The sequence below is a fragment of the Podarcis bocagei genome (assembly GCF_964188305.1).
Source record: "Podarcis bocagei genome assembly, chromosome: 1".
Lineage (NCBI taxonomy): Eukaryota > Metazoa > Chordata > Lepidosauria > Squamata > Lacertidae > Podarcis > Podarcis bocagei.
Window position 1 is genome coordinate 46,998,571 of NC_138125.1, and position 26,452 is coordinate 47,025,022.

The 26,452-nt window shown below is 45.9% G+C and overlaps 1 protein-coding gene across 2 annotated transcripts in view; it reads left to right on the top strand.

Annotated features, from left to right (window-relative positions):
• Window positions 1–3,892: 3,892 nt before the first annotated feature.
• The window catches only part of MIDEAS (mitotic deacetylase associated SANT domain protein), a 75,914-nt gene continuing 53,354 nt past the window's right edge, over window positions 3,893–26,452 (top strand). Inside the window, exon 1 of one of the 2 annotated variants that reach the window (XM_081211599.1) lies at window positions 3,893–4,069. The gene's annotated coding sequence lies outside the window, so the exon portion shown is untranslated. Of the gene's footprint in view, window positions 4,070–24,092; window positions 24,588–26,452 lie in introns of those variants that run through there. The other variant, XM_081211598.1, reaches the window with a different exon arrangement.

Here is a 26,452-nt window from a genome sequence, read left to right on the forward strand (position 1 = left end):
GGTCAGAAATTGGCTAGACATGGCACACGCAGCACAGTGGTGCCTCGCAAGACGAAATTAATTTGTTCCGTGAGTTTTTTCGTCTAGCGAATTTTTCGTCTTGCGAAGCACGAAATCCCATAGGAATGCATTGAAATTCAATTAATGCGTTCCTATGGTCAAAAAAAGTCCAAACAAAGCCAAATTTGGTACAACAAGAGTTTATTAAGTGCTCTTTAAAGTCACACATACTGTAAAGAGTATTTCAAAAATTGGAGGAACAATAAATTAAGTTTCTAAACATGACAGAAAAACATTTAAAAATCAACAAAGTGTACAGTACGTTTTCTAAGACTCTGGGGGACCACTCGAAGAAGGTTCCTCTTCCACTCTCTGCTTCTTGCTGAAGAACCCCCTCCTCAACTGTTCCCCCAGCCACCCACCACACAGAAATTCAAATCCAGATTTAAAAAAAAAAAAACAGCAGAGTGGCCCAATGGCCACAGAAAATCATAAAAATGTAGGGGAAAAAAACAAGCTTCCAGATTCTTGCAAACCCCTCCCCAACACCAAGTCCTTGAATTCCAAACACCCCAACCCAAAATCTAAAACCCCCCAAAAAGTTTTAAAAGTTTAACTTACCAAATGGCTGCAAAAGAAGTTTTGGAAAAGCTTAAAAAATCACCAAAGTCTTCAAAAACCTCAAAAAAGGCTACCACACCGCGTTCTATGAGTTGCTCCTCAAAGTCAAGTCGCAACTGTATTAACGGTGTTAAGAAAAAGGAAACAAACTTGCAAGACGTTTTCGTTTTTCATCTTGCGAAGCAAGCACATAGGGAAATTTGTCTTGCGAAGCAGCTCAAAAAATGCAAAACCCTTTCATCTAGCGAGTTTTTCGTCTTGCGAGGCATTCGTCTTGCGGGGCACCACTGTACATAGTTGCAGATTGGTCGTGTTTAGTATCAGGACAGCAGAAGCAAACTCCATTTTATCCCTTTAATCATGATGGTGCTGTGATTTAATTTGAAATAAAAATCAAAGCTGGTAAATAGTGGTTTGTTTTCCTCCTCTTACATATCAGGAATATGGAAGCATTTGCAAAGCATGGAATAGCAGGAGAAGTGGTATGTTAATTGTGTGCTTCACAACTCAGCTAAAACACTTGACCATTATGTATTTGCCCCAAAGTGAAAGGATGAAGAGATCCCGATGAAAGAAGAATGGATACAGAAATGGTGTATACAGAAATGGCAAAACTTACCAGAAGAATAAGAAATCAAGACAACAAACTATTTAGAAAGGAATGGAAATGGTTTATTGAGCATTTACAAACAAATTGTAAACAGGTGGAGACATTTTACACATTTTATTGTAAAAATCTGCAGTAGATAGATAGATAGATAGATAGATAGATAGATAGATGATTAAAATAATAAGTTAAGGCAAGCTGAAGTATGCAGGGAAGGACAAAAACAAATGTAAGGAGGAGGAGGAAAGGAGTCAAAGTTGAAAATGTTAACATTATGGTTAAATAATTGTTGTAATGTATATAAATGAAAACTATCATTTTTTTAAAAAACAACAACACTTGACCATTATAGCAGGGGTTTTGTGTGTGTGTGTGTGTGTGTGTGTGTGTGTGTGTGTGTGTGTATAAGAGTATAAAACTATTAAGGTCACAGTCTAAAATTACCCATCTGCACCATTGACTTCAGCAGGGTTATTTCCCTGAATTAAAAACAAAGGAGTTGGTACCACCAGCAGAGTATAAAGTTGCAGAAAGGAGTGGTGCTGACCTGTTCTCGGATTCTCAGCCTCACCTGTGTCTTTCTCAAATAGTTTTAACAGCTATGACATTATCAAATTGTATGGCACTTTAATTTTCAGTCTGCTCCATCCAAACATTTTAGAGAGGTTATTTGAGGATACAAATGCTAACTCCCAGAACAGACTATTCTGTGTTTCCAGAAACTGCTTTTTGTTTGTTAAACTGTTCTTGTTTATTTCAAAAATGGAAGGTATTACTTGAAGGTGGGGTGTACGTGTGGAATGAACAATGTTCATCCAAGACAATCATGAACTGGAAAATACACAAGCCTTGCAAATCATAGCAACAGGGAGGACAGCCTGGCAACAACAGCTGCTGCAATGAAAAGAAAAGAAAAATCTGATGTTGGGTTTAAACGGGGAAATGTAAGGCATGGAGAGACTGCCTGCAAGGGAGCTGTGCAAGAATAAATGCTGGTGACATGATTTGTAGTAGGAAAGAAGGTATTCAGTTTCTCTTAATAATAAATAAAAATATATGTGTTAGTATAGGTATAGCTATGCTGAGGTTATTTCACCGAGTTCCTTACCATACGTGTATATTAAGTAATTGGGACTTCCAAGACAGGGTTAGAGTTGGAGGTCATTCATACACTGAAGTTTAATGTGGATTTGAAGCTGCTCCCCGTCCTTCCTTTTTCTTTCGGTATCCACACAATGTCATCGTCATCCTCATCCAAGAGGCACCCCACATTTCTGCCCACTAAATGCAGATTTTCCAATCCCACAGATAATCCAGTAAAAGGAAGGAGCCAATAAAAATTGCATATGACTTGATTGTTGGTGCACTAAAGTGCATTATGCAGGTTGCATGTTGGCCTTTTTTACATGCACGGTAAGATTTTACTGGGTGCCATCTGTTGCCACATCCCTACTTCCACTTTGTTTCCATCAGTCCAAAGGAAAAGATGCAGCCTGCCCTTTCCACTGGTTGCTGCTAAAGGCACATCGTGCATGGTGCTTAAAAGAAAAGCAACAGCAACTCTCTTGTGCAGAACTGCCCTTGCACAAAACAGCTGCATAAAAAATAAATAAATGCTGTTATAGGAGGCAGTAGTCATGAGCCCTGTTGTCTTTGTTCATGGAGTTTTCTTGGCAGGGATACTGGAGTGGCTTGCCAGTTCCTGCTCCAGGTGGATCATGTTTGGTCAAAACTCTCCACTATGACCTGTCCATCTTGGGTGGCCCTGCATGGCATAGCTCATAGCTTCAAGTTATTCAAGTGTTCTTGAAGCTACCAGCATGAGTTTGCCCAAACTGCGGAAGGCAGTGGAAGACAGGAGTGCCTGGTGTGCTCTTGTCCATGGGGTCACGAAGAGTGGGACATGACTAAATGACTAAACAAGTCATGAGCCCTGCAGTGCTGTTGAGACTGGGGCTGGATTGGCTGGCTCTATCAGAGGAAGGAGAAATGAGCAGGATGCTGAACTGGGGAAATTGGGTTGCAGGAGAGAGATGCTGGCTTTCCCCGCCAACCTTCCTGCAGAGTGGAGAGCCTAAGCGGAGGCTGGGGAGGGCTTTGATCTGCCAAGGGACTGCACATTTGAGAAGCAATGCACACACAATATTAACTGCAATCCACACCAACTACGGTATCCCTCCTAGTTCTTAAAGGCTATGGCCCTAGGCAGGCCTAGCATTGATGGGGATGACAGAAGCACAGCGGGACATCTCTTGGAAGGTGATGACAGTACCAGGACCTCCCCCCCCCCACTCCAAGCCATCAACAGGATTCCTGTTTCCACTATGCTCCTGCAAGCTTTCCAGGGGCATCTGGCTGAAACCCCAGGGCTTTCTCCATTCTCTCCCTTTACTTTTTACAAATGCGTGCAATAGGAATCTGAAGCTGCGTTCTCTCTCTCCCATTTTAACATGTCGTGGGGTCGATACAAGCACCTCGCCCTGAAGGTTAAAGGGGTCCTGAGTCTCAGATGATACAGTACGTACTTGGGAGGACGGGAGCAGCAGCAGCAGCAGTCCCTTCTGTGGCTGAGGCAGCACAGGGCGGGTGAAGCAAGCAGAGGGAGGAGCTGCCTTTTAAAGGGCCTGCTCTGGCATCCACCCCTCGGCTACTTACCGCGCTAGGAAGTGACGCCTTCCCACAATCCTAGCGAAAGGCACTCAAAAGTTGGGGTTTGGTTGCCTGCAAGATCCCCCCCCCCCCCGCCGCCGTTTCTTCTTGGGCTTCTTGTTGGCAGTGGAGTCCTCTGCCCCGGACTGGACTCAGGACAGGACTTGTTGCAGCGACTCTCTGCGACTGAAGGTGAGCAAAACTTTCGCGCTCGGTTTGGATGTTTGTTTCCTTGTCCTTTGCTGCCTGGATTAATATAGTCTGGGTAGCGTAGCAGGAGATCTCCTCGTTTTCTTGTTACTTCCAACCCGCTCCGCCTCCCACTTCCAAAAGAGAGACATACAGAGAGAGATGCAAGTGGATTATTGGGTTTGGCTCGGGTAGATGTGAAGTGGAGCAGACAGAATGGGGATCCGGAGTTTTTCTGGGATGGGATGGCGGAGAAAACGGCGTTGCTCGGGCACAAGTGACAGCAGCTGCAGCAGCAGCAGCCGACTGAACTTTGTGTGTGTGTGTGTGGAGTTGGGGGGAGGATCTGGAGTCCACCCTCTTCGGACTAACTCGGTTCTGTCGCTTCTCCTCTCCGGAACCTGCGAGCGTCTCTGCAAAAGAGGCTTTTAGCGAGTAGTATTTCGTCTCGGATCAAATCCGCCCGTGCATTTAAAAAACAACAACAATCCACGTTTTGCATTTTTGTTCGTTTGTTTACTCCGGCGCTGGTGGCTCAAGTTTATTCCGCAGACAAAAGAGTCCTGTTGGACGAGCCCTTGCTGCTGACTTCGCACCGGGGGCGGGGGTGGGGGGTAGGAAAGAGAGAGAGAGTCGAAGTGGCTCTTCCAAATATGGGACGAGCCTGTGCTGAGGAAACAGAAGCAGCCTTGCCCGCCTCCTTGCAACAAATGATGACGTCTCATCAGGCTGCAAAGGATCTTTTGGGATTTAAACGAGCTTTCCCCACCCGTCGTGGCCTGGTTTTTTTATACAAAACAAAACAAAACAAAACAAAACAAAACAAAACAAAAAGACACCTTTAGGACAAAAGCTTGTTGCACGGCACTTCTGGCAGATGTTGTGTGCTGTTAATCATGCAGTAACTGTAAAGGACGGGTACTTTGGCAGTTTGTCGACAAAGCTGTCCAAACACCCACTTGCATATGTGACTGTGCCTTGCACAATCCAAGTCTTATGATAAGCCTGGATGAAGGTTTATTTTGGATGTATTAGGCTTGCAGGCTGCACATTGGACATGTTTTTTGCTTTGCTTTTCTGTTGAATTCTGCCCTGAGCTCTTGCTTGCTGTGATATTGCATACGTATTATTGTATTGTATTAGATGTATTATTGATACGTATTATCAGCATGGATAAAACAAAAGTTTTACTGAGGTTTGAGACAGATGAAGGGAGCTGCTGTTTCTTAGTAGAAGGGCATCTGCTTTCAATGCAAAATCCCTGGCATTTCCAGGTACAGCTAGAAGAGACTCCAATCTGAAATACTGATGAGCCACACAGTACAGTGGACTAATGGCTTGATTCAATATAAGGCAGTTTCCTGTGTTTTCTGCAAAGAGGTGTTGGTGTTGGGGAAAGAAAAGCAAAGAAAGCAAAACAAAAATGATAATTGTGCAATCTGAACAAGCTGTTCAGACACAAATGACTGTTTACCTCTGTGTTGTGGGAAGTTGCTTCTAAATTTTTGTTATTGCAACTGCTACCTTAACAGTGCATCTGGGTATCTTTCGGTGAGCTCCACAGTACTGTCAATGCAAGACAGAATGTGCAACAGAAACTTAGTCACTGTATGTTTCGGATCTACATTATAGATCAACTGACGCACCAGCTGATCTGTATGCTTCTCACTTTTTAAAATAAAAATTGCTGCTGGTGTATGAGTGCCTGCAATCAAAGTGCACTCAGCACTTTATTGCAGATATGGTTTCTGGGTATTACGTGGAGTCTGATCAAAAGTTTTATCTGGTTGCATCATATAAAAACCATGAGGATCTCACAAGCATAGCTGACACGTATCTCTTAATATTCTGGGGGTGATTGCATAAGAGTACATGAAGAGGATTGTGCAAAACCCTGTCTCTACTAGGGGGACAGATTTGCGCTGCAAATAAATAACTGATAAATTGCTCCTTAGGTAGCTGCCAAGTTCCTGCTTGACCTCAAGTATATGATCCTCCTTGGAGTCTTCCCAATAATAGGTGGAAGATGTGCATTTAAGGTTGTACTTGCACTTACAAAAAAGGAAAGGAGAAGAGAAAGAATGGTGCAAGAAAATTATATGCCTATAAAAGCCCTAGAGGAAAAAAGACAACACAGTCCTGGAAGAAAATCTTAACATTTCAGGAAGCTTTGAAAGCAGAGTGCTCAAAGCGATTGCATAGTGAAGAATAAAAATGATTCTCTGCTCTGCTCCACTGCCACCCTCTGTAAAATTGGCATAGCCTTGGGAAATAAAATAGGAACTTTGAGAAGGGCTTGCTTTCGTGCAGGGTGCGTGTGCATGGAGGAACGGTGAATTGCAATACGGTAAAGCATGTGTTAATATTGTGGCTGTAGTTTTTGTTTGCATAGGCCAGGGTTAGGGAAACTTGCCTAGGGCTACATTCCCTTCTAAGCAACCTTCTGGAGGCCGCATGGCAGTGCTGGGAGGGGCCACAGGCAAAACTGAGTAGAGCAATTGGAAGCAAGAGACTTTTTTTTAGTTCAACAACACATTCTAGACAGGCAAAAATACCCAACGAGAGTGGAAAACAGGTAGTAATGGGTGGCTGGGTAGGTGGCGGTGCCCTGGAGAGTCCTAATAGAGAGGTTGGGTTGGACTAGATGACCCTTGGGATCCCTTCCAACTCTACAATTCTATGACTCTTAAGCAGCAGCTGGCAAGTCCTGGGTTCTAATGCTGTCTTCGCCACATACTAATTACTTGGCCATAGGCAAGCCATTATTCCAAGACGCAGGTCTACCTTCCAGGACTGTTATGAAAGTTGTTGAAATTACGTGTGTGATTTTTGTTTCTTAACATTTGAAATGTGCTGCATGCATGATTAATCCTTTTACCGATTTATTTTTGACCACACAAACTTTTGGGGCATTCGGCAGCCCTAAAGTGTGAAAGGTGCCCTGAGAGTGGATACAGACCAGCACCACAGAGCTGCTTCACAGAGGCTGCTTTGCATTGCTACATGTGGCAGCTGCTTCTGTGTGCTGAGCTGCTAATCAAGGGAGGAAATTGCTATGCAGAGAACCCTCCTTTTGATCATGTCACCGCCACACATTTCAATTGGGGTTGTAGTGGTGTGGTGACACTTTGGGCTTCTTCATGTAGTTTAGTATATTTGCCAAGCATGGCAGCACTGACTGCAGTAAAGGTTTCAAGCTCTCTAGAAAACCCCTTGCATAGCCTTTTTCTTTCTCTCTTTGGCAGAAATAATCAAGGGTTTTTAATGCCATGGTTGATTGCCTGCTAATTCCTGCAAATCACAGTGCTGTTAAAAAGAGAGCTAGAGGAGTGAGTTCAAGGGCTGGTGGTTGTGCCCCTATTTATGTATTGGATTCGGGTAAGCAACCTAAGGCCCTTGGGCCGGATGCGGCCCAAATCACCTTCTCAATCCGGCCCGCAGATGGTCCGAGAATCAGTGTGTTTTTACCTAAGTAGAATGTGTGCTTTTATTTAAAATGCATCTCTGGGTTATTTGAGAGGCATAGGAATTCATTCATCCCCCCCCCCCAATATAGTCCAGTGTACCACATGATCTGAGGGACGGTGGACCGGCCCCACAGCTGAAAAAGGTTGCTGACCCCTGTACTAGATTCACCTTTGCTAAGGAACTCAAAGTGACATACAGTGTCGCCCCCCCCCCCCCGTTTCCATTACTATATAGCCTCACATCAACCCTGTGAGATAGGTTAGCTAAGAGGCAGTGCCTGGCCCAAGGTCACCCAATGAGCTTCATGGCTAAGTGGGGGTTTGAACCCTGGTCTCCTAGGTTCTAGTTGAACACTCTAACCACTACACCACACTGAATGAACAAAGGTTTCAAGGCAGAGAGGCAGGAATGGCTCAAGGTACGTTGTTGATCTGAAAGCGAATGATTCTGTTCCCGCTCTGTATCCTGATGCGTGCTGGGAGTGGGGAGTACAATAGTCTCCCATTCAGGGATCTTCCCCAGGCCAGAAACAATCAAATGAAGGATTAGAAGCTTCTATTGGGAAAACTGGGGGAGGGGGGTACATCTGAACTGTTGTCCCATGGTTTGCATCTTTTCATTTTGAAGAGGAGCACAGCACCTTCTGAATTCTGAGACCTTGAGTTGCTCCAGCCCTGGTGGGACTTTGAAAGGGCAAGTGTGTTCAAGAGTTGCAAAACACGTTGATTGTGAAACACGCTGGAATAAAATTTCACTCCAGGAGCAGGACTGTTGGACATCTTAATGAAATTCAGCCGGGAAACTACAGGTAACATATTCAGAGCTAACAGGGCTGACCCACTAAACAAGTAATCTGCACACCCTTGCTGTTGGAAATATAGAAGGTTTCCATGAACTTTGTGTGATTACTGCCAGCCACTAACATTTCCGGGTGTTACAGAAAAGATCCTCAGGTTGGAAGGTACCATTTTCATAAAAGCTTAAGTGCAAAGGTACCTCCTTAAAAAAAAGTTACGAAGTTAACCAGTGCCCTAGATGTGCTTAACTCCTGTGTTGTAAATTTTGCCAGGCTTCCTAAACTAGACTGGGAGTGCAGTGTTTGCTGAGTAATGCTATATAACTGTGGGAGTGCCTGCTCTCCACCCAAGAGAGTCAGATACAGTTACAGTTATTGTGTTTCTGATGCATTTGAGGGCTTAACATGCTGGCCACATATTTCCAGTATTTCCTTTGGTTTCACTAGCATGGACTAGAAACTATTTTTTTATTTTAAAAATAATGAATTAGTTATCTAGGTGAACTGTGTGACTGGGTATTTGTATGCTGATCTTAAATCTTTTAAGTCCCCCTGCATGTGTCTATTGGGTTGATTTTTACATAAATAAGTTTAAAACCAAGACTCATAGACAATCTGCCTGGGGGGGGGGGGGGAGGTCTGTATTCCTGGAGGTTTAAACCAGAGGAGCCCAGGCTCAAACTTCAATTAATTGTTCCATTCTTCCATACAGTGGTACCTCTGGTTATGAACTTAATTCATTCCGGAGGTCCGTTCTTAACCTGAAAATGATCTTAACCTGAGGTAGCACTTTAGCTAAAGGGGCCTCCTGCTGCCGCCAGCAGGCAATTTCTGTTCTCATCCTGAGGTAAAGTTCTTAACCCGAGATACTACTTCCAGGTTAGCAGAGTCTGTAGCCTGAAGTGTTTGTAACCCGAGGTGTTTGTAACCTGAGGTACCACTGTAGTACATAGCTGTCAATTTTTTCCTTTTTTAAAAGGAAATTCCCTTATTCTGAATAGGATTCCTCGCAAGAAAATGGAAAATTGACAGCTATGCTGTAGTTCAGTGTGAAGATCAGGTTTCCCTGCTTGGTGCTCCTTGCCTTCAGATCTCTCCATGTCAAAAGCAGGGACGTGGTGGTTAAATGGGATAATAACCTGTGTTCAAATGCATCTTAGGACTTGTTTTCATATTTTTTTGGAGCTTGCCATTCTGTAACAGGAAGCTTCAGACACACCCTTTTGCTGACTGCCTGTTTTGGCTCATCCACAAGTCACTGGTGTGAGGCAGTGCTCAACAAAAATGCTGGCGCCCCCACCGCTCCAGGGCTGAGCTCAAAGGGTTGATGCCAACCCTTACTCAATTGCTGCTACCAACATGCTGAAAACTGTAGACAAGTGGGTTGCTTGTCCTTGGGGATGAACTGTGAGAAACTTTCAAGTAGGGAGGCCTGGCTAAGCCTGCTTCCCAAGTACCTTTCCTTCCTTCCTTCCTTTATTCTCCCTCTCCCTCTCTTTCTTGCTCACACACCACACACATGTATTGTGACACTACTTGGGAGCAACTGCCTTGGTGGGGAACCGGCACCAAATGTACATGGCTGGTGTGATGTTGGAGGAGTGGGAGCCGTTGAGGTTGGATCTAATGGGTGTATATTATGTAGAAAATTTGTCCAGTTTTTAGGCTAAATTATGGTGAATTGTGATGGGTCAGGCCTTGTTTCTCTTTGTTTCCACTGAATCCAGCTGTAAAGATGTAACTCAGGGGTTGCCAAGATAGTTGTGGTGTGAAACAATGTCCATGACAGTTGCTTGGGTTTGCAAATGTGGCCCCAAAATGTTGGCTTCTCCTGATGTATTTAGGACATGGCGTAGGATTCTGATGGGCCATTTGTGTTGTTGTATAAGAGGGGGACACTCCTGGTCCACAGGTATGGGTTTCCTGTTACAGTACTGCTTTATGGCTACCGTATACAATTACATGAAGTACAGGATCATGACATTTCTCAAAATGCTAAAGAGGTGAGTCAGGAGCTCCTCATCTCGATGGATTCCTGGCTCACTTTCAGCTTACTTATGCTTCAGGCTTACTTTTGGAGCACATCGGAGATCGAAGTAAATGGAAAACATTTCATCCATCCCTGGCAAAATTAGTGTAACCAATTGTGTCCACAGGCCATTAGATTGTCAATACTCTTATAAATCATTATGAATTTTAGTAACATTTGCCATTCCTAGAATAGAGTATGGTATAGTTGGATCAGTCTTAAATAAATAATGTTGATTTATATTGGGGGTGGGGCTATCTAGTCAATATAATTGGAGAGCATTTAAACTTCTTATTTGGTCTTCAGTTGCACAGCAGTTGTAACAGCAGTACGTTGTTGTTGTTGTTGTTGTTGTTGTTGTTGTTGTTGTTGTTGTAGTACAAAGTGAGTTTGGAAATTGCTTCACTACATGCTGCCTCTGTTTGAAGGCATTATGAAACAGATGCAGTTGAGGCTGAAGGCAATGACCCAAACACTTGTTAATATTGGCACATGCTGACCCACTCATATTTGCTAATAAATAAAGGGCCAGCATGCTTTGATGTGTTTTAAAATGCCAGTTATCAAGGTGAGCTAGTGTTTAGCCATATATTTAAAATGAATTTTAAACACCTTTAAATCTAAAAAGGTGGTCTTATATTTTGACTCTCAAATCCAAGGAATAGTACCATAATAACCCTCCCAATCTGCAGACCTGTACAAATAATACAAGTTGATGTTTTACACAGATATAGGAGATACTGCATTAGAATGATAGAATGATAGAATTGTAGCGTTGGAAGGGACCCCAGAATCATCTAGTACAACCCTCTGCAATGCAGGAATTTCAACTAGACCATCCTGTATATGACACATGGCCATCCAACCTCTTCTTAAAAAAACTGCGAGGAAGGAGAGTCCACCACCTCTTGTGGGGGTTTGTTCCACTGTCAAACAGCTCTTACTGACAGAAAGGAGATTCCAGCTAAGCATCAGGAAGATCTTTATTGTAACTTGAATCCATTGGTTTGGGTCCTAGCCTCTGAAGCAGGAGAAAACAAGCTGCATCCTCCATGTGACGGCCTTAAGATATTTGAAGATGGCTATCACATCTCTTTTCAGTCTCCAAGCTAAGCATACCCAATTCCCACAGCTGTTCCTCATAAGATGTGGCTTTCAGACCCTTTATTGTAGCTGTGGATTTCTGATCAATATCCCAGCATGTTCAACTAAATTTAAACCAGACCAGTGGGCACAGTGTGACACAACAACAAACAGTATTGGACAACATCACTAACTCCCCTCCTTCACATACGTACTTTTTTCACCCCATGATTCTTCCATGGAAATAACAAGAAAGAACTGTATGCTGGTATACTGCCACAATTTTAATCACGTTACTCCCACAATTTTTCTGAGTTAAGGGGGCTGCAAATGGATTTCCCCCCCAGCATCAAATGGCACAGAAATCAGACCTAAACATGCAATAATTTCAGAAGTGACTTTTTATGTCATGTGAAAGCTGAAATATAATGCAAAAATTTAGTTAGGGAAACGGAATAAACTACCATGTGAAAGCAGCCACAGATACATGAAAATATCGCTATTGGTGGATAGCAGTGTTCCCCCCCCCCTTTCAGGAGCTGTAATTACAGCAACTTTGTGGGTTGCTTTATTTGTGGGGGTGGCGGCATGATTCAGATAAGAAGTCTGGGGCTGGCAATGTAATGGGCAGTCATTATTTCTCAGCCTGGCATACCGCAGATGACTTTTTTGAGGACAGAATGGGAAGGCTCCCTGGACTCTTTAGAGCAGCTCTGGCCAATTTGGTGCCCTCAAGGTGTTTTCAGCTACAAGTCCCATCAACTCCAGCTAGGTGTCTGTTTGCCATCCTTCTGCACAAAATCAAAGCCTCCCAAGACCAGTGGGGGACTTCAGGCCTTCAAATTTCAGTGGTGCCCTGGGGGACCCCAACATTTGGTGCCCCCCTGCCTCTCGCCTTCCATCCAAATCATTGTTGCAGTGCCCTCTTGGCTTGGTGCCCAGTTTGGGCCCATTAGTTGCGCTCCCCTAAATCCGCCTATGCCAAGGCTGCTTCTCATTTTTTTAAAAAAAGGAAATCAAGGTTTTGTTATGTGTATATATGTTACATGTAATTTGCCAATTGCTCAGTGCAAGAAATTATGGAATAGTCACTGTTTTCTTTTATTTGCATAAGAAGCGCGGAGAAAGAACAGTAATATTAAATCCCACTGAGGGGGCAGTGTGAATCTTGTTGTATTTATTATGGGTGTAAATTAATGCTGTTTGGGGAAGGAGGCATGAATAGGTCCTAAATAAATAAATTCTGCATCAGAACATAGAGCTACATTTTTGCACTGCCTGGGACTAAGGTGCAAGTACCGTATTTTTCGCACCATAGGACGCACTTTTTCCCTCCTAAAAAGCAAGGGAAAATGTGTGTGCGTCCTATGGAGCGAATGCAGGCTTTCGCTGAAGCCTGGAGAGTGAGAGGGGTCGGTGCGCACCGACTCCTCTCGCTCTCCAGGCTTCAGGAAGCTATCTGCTAGCAGAGGGAGACCCAGCTCTCCCACCGCTAGCGGAGCGCTGCATTAATCCCGAAGCTTGGGGCGTGCGGAGCTCAGCACGCCCCAAGCTTCTGGGTGCCGGCAAGGTCTCCGCTAGCCCTGGGAGAGCCCCGCGACGTCGCACGGCTCTCCCAGGGCTAGCGGACCACTGCGCTAATCCCGAAGTTTGGGGCGTGCGGAGCTGAGCGCGCCCCAAGCTTCTGGGTGCCGGCAAGGTCTCCGCTAGCCCTGGGAGAGCCCCGCGACGTCGCGCGGCTCTCCCAGGGCTAGCGGACCACTGCGCTAATCCCGAAGCTTGGGGCGTGCGGAGCTCAGCACGCCCCAAGCTTCTGGGTGCCGGCAAGGTCTCCGCTAGCCCTGGGAGAGCCCCGCGACGTCGCGCGGCTCTCCCAGGGCTAGCGGACCACTGCGCTAATCCCGAAGCTTGGGGCGTGCGGAGCTCAGCACGCCCCAAGCTTCTGGGTGCCGGCAAGGTCTCCGCTAGCCCTGGGAGAGCCCCGCGACGTCGCGCGGCTCTCCCAGGGCTAGCGGACCACTGCGCTAATCCCGAAGCTTGGGGCGTGCGGAGCTCAGCACGCCCCAAGCTTCTGGGTGCCGGCAAGGTCTCCGCTAGCCCTGGGAGAGCCCCGCGACGTCGCACGGCTCTCCCAGGGCTAGCGGACCACTGCGCTAATCCCGAAGCTTGGGGCGTGCGGAGCTCAGCACGCCCCAAGCTTCTGGGTGCCGGCAAGGTCTCCGCTAGCCCTGGGAGAGCCCCGCGACGTCGCACGGCTCTCCCAGGGCTAGCGGACCACTGCGCTAATCCCGAAGCTTGGGGCGTGCGGAGCTCAGCGCGCCCTAAGCTTCTGGGTGCTGGCAAGGTCTCCGCTAGCCCTGGGAGAGCCCCGCGACGTCGCGGGGCTCTCCCAGGGCTAGCGGAGACCTTGCCGGCGCCCAGAAGCTTGGGGCACGCTGAGCTCCGCACGCCCCAAGCTTCGGGATTAGCGCTCCGCTAGCCGTGTCTAGGCTGCGGATAGCAGCCTGCTTCCCGGAGCGTCGGGCGCCCTGAAAGCAGAGCTCCCGGCGCTTTGGGAACACATCCGCAGCATGGGGACCCTTGCAGGAGCTCCCCGCAAGCTTCCCCACGCTGCGGATAGCAGCCTGCCGCCCGGCGGGTGGGGCACCCTGAAGCAGAGCGCCCCTCGCGCCAGGCATACATCCGCAGCGTGGGGAGCCCTGCAGCAGTTCCCCACAAGGCTCCCCAAGCTGCGGATAGCAGCCTGCCGCCCGGCGGGTAGGGCGCCCTGAAGCAGAGCGCCCCGCGCGCTAGGCAGACATCAGCCAGCCCCACAAGCTCGGGGGACAGCAGGGAGGCGCAGCGCCACTATCCCGCTGTTCCTCGACCTGGTTCGGTTTCCCTGACCTGCTTTTGGGGGGGAAATAAAGGGAAAATTTTTTTCCTTTATTTCCCCCCAAAAAAACTAGGCGCGTCCTATGGTCCGGTGCGTCCAATCGTGCGAAAAATACGGTACATGTAATAATCAGCACATACTGTAGTTGATCCCCACACCCACAAAATCTAGACACTGAAGCAGGTTGGTCGAACATCTGCAGTGCAGTGCAATTGAATTATGGAATTTTAGCAGCAGTGATACAGATGTGTTATTTGTTCTGGCAACTAGATTGCTTCAGAAACCCTTGGGCTTTTATTTTCCAGGCAGATATGCCCCAGAATTGCATGTCTTGCCTGTCTGCCTTCTTGGCAGGTTCAGGTACTTCCTTCAGGGAGCCTACTGTTCCGTTTCTCAAATAATTCCACTTGTGCAACTTGTGTGACTTAGTTCTGTATCATGGCTAGAACCAATATAAACATCTGTGGCCTAAACAGAGTTGGAAGAGAACAGGAAAAATACCTATGCGGAGCTGTGCATTTCAAATTCCAGCTCGGATTGGTACATATGCTTCTACTATGGGGCGTTAACTAATTTGAGTGTTAAAATCCCCATGTAACTAAACTTAAAACAGAAAGAACAAGGAATGTTTTGGTGTCGTCTTTATTTAATTCAATGTATACCCTGCACCAGTAGTTGACTTCTATCCAGCTATTAAAAACAAGCCAAGAATTATAGCCCATTAGTCAGCAGTATTAATACTAACTAAAAACTGTGGGAATAAAAAAGTACTGGACAGAGCAGGGTGCCCCAGGAAGAAAGAGGTTAATAAGCCTCTTGAGTTTGGCTGCCTAAGGCACTTGAAGCAGAGGCCTCTCTCCCAATGACCTAAGTGTGCAGGAAAGGTTCATATGGAAACAGGTGTTTACATTAGCTTCCACAGTCTCAAATCTTTCAGGGTTTTAATGGCTGGCTTTCAATTGTGCACAGAAGGAGCTGTGTGAGTGGCAGCAACAGCAACACCCGAAGCTTGGGGAGGAGGTCCTCTCCGTCATCCTCTCTCTAGAGCACTCATTAAGATTCCCTCTCATCAGAGCTTCAGACTGTCCAGCTGCCCATATGAGGAGATGCCTAATTCTAGGAATCAAAGCATCTTGTATGGCCTGGCCCTGGACTGCTAGATAGCACCCATGCGGGGAGGGGGAGGGCTATTATCTTATATGGTGTGCATGATACTTTTAGTTAAAACATACCCACTGGTGCTGACAGCAACATGGAAAAGACATTTTACATCACTGTCTCTCCAGTGCCATCAGAGGTCACCACTACCTTGGGGTGCGGGTGGTGCTGTGGTCTAAACCAGTGTTTCCCAACCTTGGGCCTCCAGCTGTTTTTGGACTACAACTCCCATCATCCCTAGCTAGCAAGACCAGTGGTCAGGGATGATGGGAATTGTAGTTCAAAAACAGCTGGAGGCCCAAGGTTGGGAAACACTGGTCTAAACCACTGAGCCTCTTGGGCTTGCTGATTAGAAGGTCAGCGGTTTGAATCCCTGTGACAGGGTGAGTTCCCGTTGCTCTGTCCCAGCTCCTGCCTACCTAGCAGTTCGAAAGCACACCAGTGCAAGTAGATAAATAGGTACCGCTGTGGCAGGAAGATAAATGGAGTTTCCATGTTGTCCTGTTACGCCAGAGCGGTTCAGTCATGCTGGCCACATGATGCAGAAAGCTATCTGTGGACAAACGCTGGCTCCCTCGGCCTGAAAGTGAGATGTGCGCCACAACCCATAGTCTCCTTTTTCTTACCACTACCTTGTAAAATAATCATCTTATCGTTGTGTTTCTGAATATCAGTTGCTAGAAACCACAGGAAGGGAGAGTGCTCTTCAGATTGGGTTCTGCTGGGGGTTTTCCAGAGGCAGCTGTTCAGCCACTGCAAGAACAGGATGCTGGACTAGATGTGCTGTTGGGCCTGATCCAGCAGGCTCTTCTTATGTTATAGAAGATAGATCATTTTTCAGCTTAGAGTAGACCTGCTGAAATTAATAAACAAAACTAATTTGGATCTATTAGTTTGAATGGGTTTACGCCAAGGACAACTTAGTGGCATACCCTCTATAGGAATCTGCCTTTCACTGAGTTAGACCATTGGTCCATTTAGCTCAATACTGCCTGCACTGACTGGCAGCAGCTCTGCAGGGTTTCAGGCAGGATCTCTCAAAGCCATGCCTGAAGATGCTGGGTGTTGATCCTGGGAGCTTCTGTGTGCAAAGCAGATGCTCTGTTACTGAGCTACAGTTTTTCTCCTGTATGACAGAGTGCATTAGAGTTGTTAAGTACACAATGTCCAAATCTTAAGACTAATGTATGCTGATTATATATCGACTGGGCATTTTGCATTCATATTTTATCTGACGTATAAAAGTCCTCAAGCTGTTGCACTTGTTTCTTTTCCTAGGTGTTAAAACAACTGAGGAGGAGAAGTGTTGAAATAACTAAGTTTTATACAAGAAATACAGAATTGTAATGTGATTTGGAGAGAGACTCAGTGGTCTTCTTGTTCATTCTTGATAAATATTTGACATTAATAAAAACTGGAAGACTTCGCAGTTCTTCTACATTTGCATCCTGTCCCTCCTTTCAGGAACTCATAGCAGCTTCAGATATTACAAACGTGGACCTGCAGCTCCCTATGCAATCTCTTCCTCCATTGTCTGCTGATGATGGAGGATAATGTTCAAAATGTATCTTGGATAGGAGAGGAGAATAGGCTGTATTCTATAATATTTCCTGTGCAGGAGCCTCTTTGGACTTTCTAAGCAAACAATGCTACGTGAAAGGGCTCCATGCGCATTAGATGTAAATCTGTGTAAGAGAGCCCCAGTAAGTAAGAAAGAAAAAGAGAACTGAAGGATAAGAGAAGTTGTAGCAGAGAAGCATCAATTAATTCTTTCTCCACCTATTAGAGCAGACAAGTGACTGTAGGATAAATAAAAATTGCCTTTGTCTTGCCACCTTCTCCACTCTATTTTTTTTTAAAATAAACTGTTGTGAAACTCACTTACAAAGCATTTACTTATCATGTAGATGTTACCTCTTAATAATTGTGAGAGGAGACTGTGCTGGCAGCTTTTCTCTATAACATCTGAAGCCACTGAGCAGCTTATGTGGCCCTGTGATTCAGGCACTGATCAGCTTAGCTTTAACCCGGTCAGAGGATCACCTGCTTTCTGGGCTGCAGGTTTCATGGCCAAGTCATTAATAGCAATAGTCGTATCTTGGTTGATGAACGCCTTGCGACTCAAACATTTTGGCTCCCGAATGCCGCAAACCCGGAAGTGAGTGTTCCAGTTGGTGAATGTTCTTTGGAAACCGAACGTCTGACATGGCTTCCGTGGCTTCCAATTGAGTACAGGAAGCTCCTTGGTTGTTGAATGTTTTCGGAAGTTGAACGGACTTCCGGAATGGATTCTGTTTGTAAATCAAGGTACAACTGTATTAACAAACTAATATGATGTATTCTAAGTATTTAAAGAGTGGGGACGGGGAAAAAATAATATTTGAATTAAGTTTTTATATAGGAGCAACTTGGACATTACATGACACAACTTTTTTGGGGTGATGTGCCACTTCTTAAGAGCATTGTGGAACAGGCATGGCCAAACTTGGCCCTCCAGCTGTTTTGGGACTACAACTCCCATCACCCCTAGCTAACAGGACCAGTGGTCAGGGGTGATGGGAACTATAGTCCCCAAACAGCTGGAGGGCCAAGTTTGGCCATGCCTGCAAGCTTAATATAATTGAAGTCACTTTCCAATCATATGTTGTTGCTTAAACAGAAGGGATCTGAAAGTCTAGTGGCATGGTTAGTTACTCAACATGTCTATTTTGGGGAGCTAATAAATTGGCAGGACATAGTGACCTACTCCAAAGTGACTTTTTAATGCAGATATTTCAATGAAACTTTATCAAGTCAGGCACAGCGTGAAGGCTTTGACAACTGAAATGTCACTGTCCTTCTTTTATCAAAATCCTGGAGCTTTAGATTTTTGCTATTCAGGATATTCTTGGCCTCAACGTAGAATACTCTGCTATTGTATCTGTGCTGTCAGGAAAGTGTTTATTTACCTTTCAGAATTTAACAGAAAAGACAATTCTGCCAGATGTAGCTTCTCCTGTCATCATAGCATTGTGATCTGACAAACCACAGTGAACACCCAAGACTAAAGTGCTATGGTTAATTTATTTGAACTAACCAGACAATTTTTGGCCTGCAGGGCAGTAGCTTTAATGTGTTGCTATTCAGTGATGGTGCTTTATGAGGAGTACCCTGCACAAGACGTATTGAGTGGGAAAGTCACCAGAAAATGAACATTGTTGTCACTACAACAAACTGATTAATGTTTGGTGAATATGGAGTGGTAGTCTCTTGGCACCAATGATAATGGTGAAGTCCTACTCAGGTGTGTTTGGGGGTGTATCTTGCTTTAACTGGGAAATTCTGAGTAAAAGTATATATAACTGGGCTGCAAATCTGCTATCACCGATACTTGCAGCAAGCTTTTGCTGAAGTTAAACCATTTGAGCTCTTGTTTTGAGAAGTTTTGATAGTCATGAAAAGCTGAAGATAAATTTGTTTGAGAGCTTTCTGGAAAGCATCAACATGTAAACCGACAAAAGAAGAGAAATATCCATGTCGTTGATGTTCTTCTGGCTCAGGACTGCATGCTTTGCACTCCGTGCCTACAGCCAAAGATTTGAATTACAGCATAGCTGAAAGTGATAGCAATGAGCAGCAAAATGTTAGTGCCTCTTCCTTTCTTTTCCCCTCCTTGTAGAGTGATTTATTGTACATTTATTGTCACTACTCTCCTTGAATTGGTTGGCAAGGAAAGATACACAGTAATCTCTCCAGTATCCTGAATGTTTAAAGCATATCCTGCTCCCCTGAGCTGCCACTGTCACAAAGGTCCAAAAAGACCTGAGTCGGAAGATGTCCCTCAGAGCAGCAAACATCTAGTGATTTCTCTGCAGGCCTAGAAGATGGCTATATGCAGACCTAGAGCCTGTATGTGGGGTTGTACAGAGATCACAAGATGCATGTAACAAAGTCCCCCTGACAGCCCTTTCAACAGGTAGGTTGAGTGATTTTGAGTGGAGAAATGGCAAGGTGTATGTGCTTAACTGCCCACCACTTCAGAACTCCAAAACACCCTTGGAACATTTTGGATGCCCCTATTTTCTTTGGAGAAATGTTGGAGGGTATGGCATTAAAGTGTGTTATATGGAATTGCTGATAAAATAAATGAGAGGATGTTACAAGGAGAGTGTGCTTGTTCTCTCTCTCTGTGTGTGGTGGTGTTAGGAGGGCGAGGCATATATTGTGCATCTTCTAAAGAAATAGCCATGTGCTCTCTCAAAAGTATGTCTCTCTTCATTTCAAGATTTTAAAAATTGCATAGTGAAAAATGTGGAATCTGCTTATGCACTCTGAGGATGCCTGGGAGTAAGTCCCATTTAAGCCTTACTTCTGAGTGTATAAATAGAATTATGGTGCAATGAGGCCTACCACAAATGTATCTGAAACACTGCTTTAAGTGGGAACTGCTGTGATATCTCACTTACCCCATATCACTTATCCAAAAATGTGAGGATATTTTGATGATAAAGCCTGCATTGAAGCAATGAAGAGAACAAAGCCTACATGCAAATGTGAGCTTTATCTAGAGAAAGGACTTATAATTACGGTACTCTTAATTGTATCTTTAGAAGGCTGGTGGTGGTTTCACAGGCCTTTTCTGTGGATCCTGTTTGCATGTGATGAAACTTGACACTTTTGCATACTGAATAAAAGAGCCCACGGGAACACAAGTGATACTGTGAATTATGGTAGAGCTGGAGACATCATAGCTGGTAATTTGTCAATGTTGCTGTTTTCACCAAATGCATATTGTCTTTAACAACATTCAGAGTCCCTTTGAATTAATGTCGAATCATGCTGCGGGTCTCATATTTTCATTTGACACTGAACACTTGATCCCAGATGTGCACAGAGCAGAAAACCCTTGGCATCCTTTCCAGGAACCTGGGGTTTTTCCATTGGTTTGGAATGTGAGCCACTAGGCTGTTTGATTTCACTTTGTGGGAGGTTATAAGCAGTGGCTGCAGAGGCTGCATAACACACACACCATACATTGAAAGCACACACCCTGCAAGAATCCTGGGAACTGTTGTTTACCCTTCACAGAGCTACATCTCCCAGCACCCTTAATAAAGAATAGTTCCCAGATTATTTGTGGATGTGTGTTTTCAATATACAGTATGGTGTGTTTGAAGCCAGAGTCTAGTCGATCAAAGGCTTTTATATACAAATGCCTTACTCTGAGATCTGAAAGCTATGCAGTATTATTATTATTATTATTATTATTATTATTATTATTATTATTATTATTATGTGACAGTGCATTACATTAAGGCAGAGGACATGCAAGTCTAATGAAGAACCAGTGAACTCATGGGTTGCTACCAGAAGCAAACATGGTGTGTGCAACAAGGAAAGAGTGATGGGGGTATAGCACATGCTTTGTCTGTGTCGTACTTCATGCCATGTTCAGTCTCTAGTATCACCAGTTAGAGGACCTCAGATTACAGGATTGGGAAGCTCCTCTGCCTAGGAAGCATCTGTCAGAGAAGGCAGGACTGGGTTATACAGCAGGGCTGGAGAATGGGTTGCCCTCCAGATGTTGTTGGGCTACAACTCCCATCATCCCCGACCATTGGCTTTGGTAGCTGGGACTGGTGGGAGCTGAGTTCCACAATGTCTGGATGGGCACAGATTTTTCATCCCTGTACCGTAGGCTGACTTCAGTCTTGTATACAGCCTGCTTTCCCCCCTTTTTCTTTTGGTACTTAAATACCCAGTCCACCGAGGTGTTTTAAATTTACATAGCAAGGGTGCAGATACAGGATCTTTAAACAATTATGGCATAATTGAACTGTGTTTGGCAACCCTGAGTATGCATTTGTGCTAAATGACTTCTAGAGGGATAATTACATTAGTGTGCTATACAGAAATAACAGTCTTGTGGCATTTTAAAGAGACTGGGACTTTTTAGTGATTTCTCTTAATCTTTGGAACTCCCTTCCTAGGGAACAGAAGTTAACAGACATTTTTTATTAAAGTCTGTTTTGGTTAATTATAATATGCTGTGCTTTGAAACGTCATTGCTGCTGCTTATAAATTAGTGGGGTGTTTCATTCCTACTGCATTTGTGTGTTTCGAATTGTGATGGCAGTGTAAGTCATTTATTTACTTAAGCAATTTCTAACAAATTTCTTATGGCATAAGGCCAATAGAGGCCACTGTATCAGATGCATGAATGGTTATCCTGAGTTGGCAGGCTTATCTATCTGTAAGCGCGGGGGGGGGGGTCAGGGAAAGCAAAACGTTTTACTTGAATAAGTTCAATAAAAGCCTAAATAATAAAAAAGTATTTTTTCTATATCCAATCTAAGTTCTTTCCAGGACTCCAACTTATCAGCAGACACTGTGCAATCCACCAGAAATTGATCAATGGCCCACTGGTGGATTGCGGTCTATCTGTTGACCACCCTAGAGACAGGCTGTTGTTCTACCTCCTCTATCAGAGACAATAGGTCTATCAATACCAGTTGCTTCGCATGGGTATCTTGTTGACCATAAGAGTGCTAGAATGGATAGTCCTTTTGGCCTGATCCATCAGCTTCTTATTGTGTTCTGGCATCTCCTTATATGTCGCCTTACGGCAAATTCACACTTAAAGGTAAAGGGACCCCTGACCATTAGGTCCAGTCGCGAATGACTCTGGGGTTGCACGCTCATCTCGCTCCATAGGCCGAGGGAGCTGGTGCTTGTCCGCAGACAGCTTCCGGGTCATGTGGCCAGCATGACTAAGCCGCTTCTGGCGAACCAGAGCAGCACACGGAAACGCCGTTTACCTTCCCGCCGGAGTGGTACCTATTTTATCTACTTGCACTTTGACGTGCTTTCGAACTGCTAGGTTGGCAGGAGCAGGGACTGAGCAACAGGAGCTCACCCCGTTGCGGGGATTCGAACCGCCGATCGCAAGTCCTAGGCCTGCCTAAACTCTGCTACTTTGCACCACTGCTTGTAGCTGGATGATTTGAATTTTCCAAATCTCCTCCTCACTAGAGGCATCTGTCTAGCAAGTGTTGGGCTGTCCCATTTGGCTCTTCCCGGCAAGAGGAATGCGGTGAATGCCTCTGCAAGATGGTACATGACAGAACTGTTGCCCAGCTGTTATGAGGCTGCTGTTCCTCCTCTTCTTCTTTTTCCTTTTCGGCTGCAGAAACCAGCAGGCTACCAGGGCTTCGATTCCTTCCTGTTCTGCCACAGCACTGTTCCTTCCTCTTGTACTCATTTGCAATGCACGTTTCTTTCCTGCCGTAGTAGTAAACAGAAGCTGCTGTTGCATGGATATCCCGCGCGCTGTGCAAGATGCAAATAAAAACTGAAAATGCAGTGGTGGTGGTGGTGGAGATGCAGATTACTTTGTGGGAGGCGCCAGAGGAAGACGGCCACACAGTTGCGGAACTCACAACTCTCCAAGGGAAGGCTTATCAATAGCCTTCTTTCACATACATAAAGGAGCTGGAGCTGTTGCACAAGAACAAGCGATGAGTCACAGCAAAGCAACTCAGAGGCCTCTCGATACTCGAATCCAGCGATGTGTTTTACTCTGGGCTGCTCACCCTTCCTGCTTCCCACATTTTTGGTGACAATTCCCACCCCCACCTTCCCGTCTGCATTTTGTTTTTCGTTTGCATTTGTGCAAACGGCAGGAAATGTCGTGGCGCTTCCTAGAGTAGCTGGTGCAAGTAGGGGCGCGCGTGCAAAACGTGAGTGCCTCGTTGTGCAAGTCCTGACAGCCCAATCCTATACGACTTTTTAATCTGGATCGGGCGCAAGCCATTTCATGGGATTTTATTCCCATGCAATAACGGGGGGGGGGAATCCTGCGCAGATTTACTTGGGCTTAACCCCCCCCCGTGAACGAAGTGGCACGTGGTTGCCTAGGATCGGCCTGCACCCCTTCAGGATGCAACCGGGAAATTTGCGCTTCTAATCATATTGGTGGCCCTCCTGGACCATTTTCGCCCCCCGCGCCCCGTTCCATTTCCTGCGCCCAAATGTGAGTTTCCAGCGCTTTAATTGGGGCTTTTGTTTTGATGTGTCTCTCCCCCCCCATGCAAAAATCACGCACAAGCCTGATTTACGGGCTTAGCCTATAAAAGCAAGGAGAGAGCAAAAGTAAACGTCCCTCCAAACGGGAAAAAGTCAGCACTATTCCTGGCAAAACAGCGTTTCCAGTAACGTGATCAGACTCTTTCCCCCTGACCTTGTAGCCGCATCGAGATGCTAGCAATGCGTGCCAGAGCAACTGGATCTTCCTGGCAACCGAACCTTTTGGACGGACGGGCCCACTCTCTCCATCTCATAGCCACAGACGGGCACGCACGAACGAAAGTGTTGAGTTACATGGGGTGGTTATTATATTATACATTAAAAAAACAACTTTATTTGCCTTATATGGCCACAGGAAATGGGCGTGGCTTAGGCCTGCTGCCGGGTGGGGGAGCCTGAGCAGGAGCCAGTTGTGCTGATGAAGTGGAAGAGCTGGTTTTACTTCTGTTGCAGCAGGGCATATGTGTTTTGCAGGAGGTGGCTGCTCCTAATTTCCTTTCCTGAGAGTTGTGCAATCTCTTGGTTCTCAGAAGGAGGCGGGGAGACGGGTGGGTGGGAAGCCAGCGCTCTCTGCTGTGGCTGCTGCTGCTGCTGCAGTTGCTGCCTCCTTCGTAGCCAAGGAGCTTCTCTTCCCTCCTCCTCCTTCTCCTCCCTCCCCACCGCTCTGCTCCCCAAGCTGTGATCTCAAATCCTGTGACTCAGAGACTTGCAATCCTGACACTGCAACGTGCGGTTGGTGGCGGAGAGGGCAGCAACAGCAAACCGGGGCTCTCCACATCCCGGGCGGCAGCAAGCAAATACTGCAGGACTTTGTGCGCAGAGAGCGAGCAACCGAGCAGGCTGACAACTTGTGCACGGGATCTTTGCAAGGAAACTTCCTGCATTCTTTCCAAGAGAGCCTTGGGGGGGGGTAGCGAGAAGGTCTGTTCCTCCTCAGTCGCTTGTTGCTGCTTGGATTTGGCACTTAAACCGTCACCAGAGAAGCACTGGAGCGAAGAAGAGCGATGGGAACTCGCCTGGCTTTTATTTGGCGCTTGAGAACAAGGAGGTAAGTTTGAAAGCGAGAGGGGGGACGTCTGCACGGTCCAGAGCAGGGCCTCTGCTTTTCTTCCGCTTGTTCTTTGCAGCGCGGAGCTGGTGCTGGAAACCAAAAGAAGCCGCAGCGCGTGGGGAAGAAAGGGTGCTTGTGTGCTTGCAGCCGTGGAATATATATTTAGATTTGTTGCAATATATATATTGCAAGGAGTGGATGGAAGAGTTAGAGTGGGGAGGGCGAATCGAGGGCTTTGGGGGAACTTTTTTGGGTTGCCTTTCCTGTTTTCTTTAAAGCCTGCCTGTCTGCCTCCTGCGAGCCCTGCGTTTTGCCTCACTCTTGTTTGTGCAGCTACGCAGTTCGGCGCTGCTCAGGGGCGGCCGCGGAAAGGAGGTTTCCTCCCTTCAGAACCGGGAAATGAGACGCAAGCGGAGTGCTCTCTCTCTCTCTCTCGTGTGTGTGTGTGTGTTGCAAAACGTTCCCTTTGTCAGATGGGAGCAGCTTCTAAACGGGAGTAAGAAGTGGAAAGAGGTGATTTGGATGGCCTTTGCTCTCTCTCTCTCTCCTGGTCATGAGATGGACGTTTTTCTGACCAAAGACGTCGCGCTTTCAAAACGACGCTGCCTCCACGCACTCCCCACCCTCCCGGTCGCCGCCGCATATAATTCACCCTAATCCTTTGCTCCTGATTAATGGGTAAATCCCGAAGTGGAATTTAAGCTATGCTTTGTGTCTGAGGGTGGAAGTCGTGCAAGATTGCCCTATCTGCTCTATCCCCCCTCCACTCCGATTTCCCTTCTCTTACCCCCGGTTACCACGGTATTTTAATGAGGAATTGCAATGCCAACTTACCCCCTCCCCCAAACACACCCAAGCCAAAATCTTGGAACTCTCTCGTGCAGATTTTCCATTTTGTTAAGAGCAACGTGCACCGCCCCGCGCGTGCAGAGATGGGCCGCAAGTCTTTATTTACTAGTTTGGGGAGGGGGTGGCCTGCGAGTTTCAGAGCAGCCGTTCATTCCCGTCCGGAAGCTTAAAAGTTGTGCTTGTGTAAGGTGGTTCCTGCACCTCACGCTTTTTGCAAGCATTGGGGTTGCAGAATGAGATACTCTTTTTTAATAAACAGTGGTTTAGTTCCTAAATTCCCCACTTGTTTCAGCCCATATGGCTAGCAAACCTGTAGAATGTTCTCCTACGGGCAGCTAAGTCCCAGTGTGCTCATAAATTTTTAGAGAATGCGATAAGGGATGTGAAGGGAGTCAAGGTGGTGGTTTAAAGTCCAGGTGACTCCTGGGTCCCAGAACTGTGATCTCATCCTGCAATCCACCAGCCGCTCGAGCAAAAGTGGCAGCAATGTTGAAAGATATGTGTAATCACAGTCGTGGTGACTTGCCAGGGCGTATGGCCATAGTTCTGGCAGGTGACATCATCGAAGCTGTTCTAGTTCCTGTAGAAATCAATGAGAGAGAGCTTTGCTATTAACTAGAGGAGCATAATAGGTCCTTTTACTTGACAAGTGCTGCATCCTACATAAGAGGAGCCTGCTGGATCAGGCCAATTGCCTATTTAGTGCAGCATTCTGTTCTCATAGTGGCCTGCCAGGTGCCTGTGGGAAACCCCCAAGCAACTCTGCCCATCTTCAGTTCCCAGCAACTGGTATTCAGAGGCATAATGCCTCTGACAGCAGAGGTGGGACATAGCTATCCTGGCTAGTAGTTCTTGATATGCACTGTGTGAACAAGCACTTCAAAATAACAAAATCTGTCCTGCATCTTCCAACATGCAGTTTAATCGGAAGCCCACAACTTCTAGTAGTTGTGTTTTGGCTCTGAGATGGGCAGCTTTCAGCAAAAGTATGTTTCTTGGGGACATTTGTGTAA